This window comes from Silene latifolia, chromosome Y (assembly GCF_048544455.1).
Source record: "Silene latifolia isolate original U9 population chromosome Y, ASM4854445v1, whole genome shotgun sequence".
Classification (NCBI taxonomy): Eukaryota; Viridiplantae; Streptophyta; class Magnoliopsida; order Caryophyllales; family Caryophyllaceae; genus Silene; species Silene latifolia.
The window spans coordinates 259,178,793-259,183,270 of NC_133538.1; the positions used below are offsets into that span (position 1 = coordinate 259,178,793).

A 4,478-nucleotide genomic window follows, 5' to 3' on the forward strand; every position below is an offset into this window, starting at 1 on the left:
CTCGTGGTTATGCGATTATATAGCTTGTGTTTGAAATTTAGAGCATTTTTTACCTGAAGCCGCTCGATCGAGTGCCCCTCACTCGATCGAGTAGCTGTAGGTGTGTCTACTCAAGGGGTATTCCGATCTCGGGCAACTCGATCGAGTAGCTAAGATACTCGATCGAGTAGGGCCAGCTCGATCGAGTGCCTTACCCACTCGATCGAGTGACACTGTTATAGACACTTTTCGAAAATTAAATTGTTTGAATGCTTTTATTTTTGGATGTTTTGATATTTATCATGACTGTTGAAGGTTAGTAACATGTTTTGGTCGCATTAGTAGTTATGTTTTGACTCGTGCTTGCCTTATAAATGTTTTGTGAGATATAGGTGTGACGGGACGATGACATGTATCGTTACGGGAACTTGACATGCAAGTAATGATGTTTAAAGTTCATTTTTGTATATGTACATATCGTTGGCTTGTGAGTAGTGCTTATGTGGCGTCAGTGGTCAGGGATGGACATGGATTTTGAGCAATTCATGCAGTTTTAGTAGTAGTTGTATCGCCTCTTTGTCTGTATGCGCATACCATCTATCATGGTTTACCGATTGCTATGTTTATAATATATTCGTTTCTTCCATGTGGTTGTATAATATCAAGTTATTGAGAAGCTGCTAGTTGTCACAGGTGCATGTATGGGTCCGTGAGGTAGTATGAAATCTCAATAGTTTACGGTTGTAGGGGTTGTGGTCACGTAATGTCTGTGTGTAAAGTGGCATGTGTATATGAATTAATATTAGTGGTGGTTCATGAGTAATGTCAATAAGATGTGATAGGTGTCGGGTTAAGGGACATGGAAGTCGTCTGATGGTGAACATCCGGGACGAAGTTCCTTTTTAGCGGGGAAGAGTAATGTCGCAAAAGAAAAAGCCTAAATTATAACAATTTTGCCGTATATTTGTAATATTTTGTAATATCTCTGATACATTCCAAGTACGAGTTTATGATTGTCTTAATAGTTTTCGTTGAGGAAATTGTATATTTAAGTGAAAATGAGTAATTTACGTGTTATAATGAGAAGATGGTCATAATGAGAAAATGATGTCATGAACAGTAGCGGGGTTGTCATCGGTAGTTTTGCGTTGTGCAGCTATGAATCATACGTTGTTGTGAATCTGTGATATGACCGTTGTGTTGCATGTTTGGTATTGGTAATTGCGACCAGTGAAAGTATAGTCTTGAAGTTGCGTTGATGCATGTCTGAATAATTCGATGTAGTAGTATAAACGATAGTCGAGTTAGTCGTGTTGGCGCATGTTATGTGTTCGGTAACTCAAGTAGTGGTTCGTTGAGGCTTGGGTGTGTGGTGTGTGTTAGGCAATTGACGATGATGATGTTTGATGGACATACATAGTGGGGATAATATTTCTGAGTATTTTTCTTAACCTGTGTCGGGTAAACGGTTTCTTTTCGTGTGGTTGGGGAAGGATGAGTCGAACTTCGGGGAAGAAGTTCTTTTTAAGGGGGGAAGACTGTAATACCCATCCTTTTAGGGATCCGTTGACCAACGTTGACCGACCTTAGGGGCATGGGATAGCCTTTGGGAACCTGTGCAAGAGTTGCCTCATGTTGGGATAGGCCCTGGGATGAGTGGAGTCACTTGCGAGAGTGGCTTCACGCCCTAGTTTCGCCCTCCGTGGAACCCACCACGGAAGGGGATGTGCACATTAATGGGACAGGGTTATCGCTCGATATGATGAGTGGCGCTTAGGTGGGAATGGTTGCGGTCCCCAACTGGCATGGCTGGTCTAGGGGATAGTCGGTGACTGTGATTGGCTGGAGTGGTTGTGACTTGTGTGTGTGCTTGGTTGTATTTGTAGTATGTTGGTAGTTGCTGTTGTGACTTGCCTCAGTTACTGCCTTGTGTGGTTGTTTCTTTTTTGTTTCTGTTGTGTCTGCCGTGATCCCTTATGGTGAGCAGTCAGTCTTAGCAGGTGATGTCTTGGATGGTAGCCGGAGTCTTGGCGGGATGAGTCTTCACGAGTCATGAGAGGAGTATTTTACATAGTGTTGATGAGTTGTATCGTTTGTATTAGTAGTTTTGGTTAAATCACTTGTAAAGTAACTATAAATGTTCTTTTATCGACTTTTGATGATTGCTTTCCTCGGGCAACCGAGATGTTAACGCCTTTATATGTGAAGGAAGGTCTTGTTAAGGCTCCTTGGTATATGGGGGTGTTACAGTGAATGCTTGTTAGTATAGTTCAAATCAACCTCACATGCTGAATCACTTGGACAAAGTAGATTAGATGCATTAAACGGTTGGAAACCAAGATCACATGATAGGTTTAAAATGGTGTTTTACATTCTCATACAACAATCGTAGTCTTGTCCAATTAGCCATCATAGTCCCAAGTAGAGGCCATTATTGCAACGGGCGAGGGTGGATGTTTTATTAACGAACTTCCCACCACGTACTTTCAACAACGAACTCAAATCTCGTTTTTAAAAATGGTTCCCAAATTTCCTTAAATTTGGTGGCGACTCCAAACGATTTTCAACCCGTGGATTACATTCAAATCCCCACATCCACACATAGTCTTACATTATTGTTTTTAGGATTACAATATTAGTTTGTTGTTACATTTTATTATCAAGTTAATATCACCATAGTTTAATGCTAGCATTTCATATTACATTACTCATCTTTAGCAATTTCACTTATTTTATATGTTATCAATATTTAGTTTATTCATAATTTATAATATTTCATTTAGTTATATTTCCATATAATCATCTTTATTAATTCATACTTCATTAGTTTAATTTCCATTATGAGTGAGTAATTTCATATGTCTAGGGATTAGGGAAGCCACGAATAAATAGTATTTGTAATTGTTAAAATTAGGATGCTATAATATCAATAAATTATTTCTATCACATGGTTGCCTTGTTTTGATTAATCTTTGTTTAGTGGCCATAAACATGTGTTAGTAGAACAACCTAGTCATAACGAGAGTTCTCTAGGATCCGATCTATGGTTGACAATAAGGTCGAGAGGTGGTTGTCACAAGACCTAAACAATTGTTATTATTAAGAATTCCTAGTTTTGGCATGAATATTTACGTATTTGCATGTGTGACCCGACTCCCCTAGACACCTTTATCATATATTATTTACATCATTTTATTTGCAAGTTATCAAACCAAACCAACCAACCAATTGAAATTCGACCTAGATAGAAATCTATTCATAGCATTTCATAACGCAATTCCCGTCTCCTTGTGTTCGACCCCTACCTTACTGCATTAATTTTTTAGCCAAGTCTAGGGTATCTTTGTTAGGTGTGCGATGCCTAGGTCCTCTCGTACCGGAGAATTGATTCCCTTTGAACCGGAGCCCGAGAGAACGTTCCGTCACCGACTCAATTATTTCAAGGAGCTTGACGCATCTTCTAGTCCCGGAGGTTTGGGTCGCATTCGTACCAATTACCCAATCCGTGACGAGGAAGAAGGTTGTATTTCATCATCTCCACCGCCACCACCATCTCCAATAAAAAAGATGGTAAAGCTTTCCATTCATTCCAATCCCACCACGGACATGCTTCCAAAGGGTATCACTACTACCCAAATTGGAGCCACGGATTTCGAGATCAAACCGGCTTTCATCAACCTTGTGGAGAGACGGAAATTTGGGGGAAGTCCTTTGGAGGATCCCAATTTGCATGTTCAAAATTTTTGTGACTATTGCTCCATGATTCGGCAAACGGGAGTCACTCAAGCTCAAATAAGGGAGATACTTTTCCCTTTTTCATTGAAGGACAAGGCTAAGCTATGGATCAATAGCCTTGATAGAGAAGCTATGGGAATTACCAATAGGGAGACTTTGGCTCTTGCTTTCTACCAAAAGTATTTTCCACCGGAGAAAACTCAAACCTTGAGGAGCCAAATCACGGGATTCCGCCAACAAGGACTAGAGAGCCTTTATGAGGCTTGGGAGAGGTACAAGGATTTGCAAAGACAATTCCCACATTATGGGTTGGATCCTTGGTTTCTTGCTATAACATTCTACAATGGATGTTGTGTCGAGTCCCGAATAGTTCTTTATTCTACCAACAATGGGCAGTTTGATCAAATTGACATCGATATTGCTCATGCCATGATTGAATCCATGGCAATTCATGATGCCCAATATGTCCCAATATGTCAATTCCGGATTGCACCAATCAAAGGTAAAGAGGAAGCTTCCGATACTTCCATTTTGAAAGCTCAAATCTTATTGCTCCAATTTCAAAATGCGGCTTCCTCTCTTCAACAAGTCAATGCCGTGTCGTCTACTAGCTAAATTGTTGTTTGTGAAGGTTGCGGAGGTGCGGGACATTGCACCACCCTATGTCAAGCCACTATTGAGGACGTAAATGCTTTTCAAAGTTTTAGAAAAAGTTCATTTCCACCGGGTACATTTTCAAACACTTACAATCCAATTACGAAATT

The 4,478-nt window shown here is 40.2% G+C and overlaps 1 non-coding gene across 1 annotated transcript; it reads right to left on the reverse strand.

Moving 5' to 3' along the window:
* Window positions 1-3,917: 3,917 nt before the first annotated feature.
* On the reverse strand, window positions 3,918-4,025 carry LOC141635340 (small nucleolar RNA R71). The gene has a single exon (XR_012540036.1). It is a non-coding gene; the product is annotated as a small nucleolar RNA R71 (small nucleolar RNA).
* Between the last annotated feature and the right edge of the window lie 453 nt (window positions 4,026-4,478).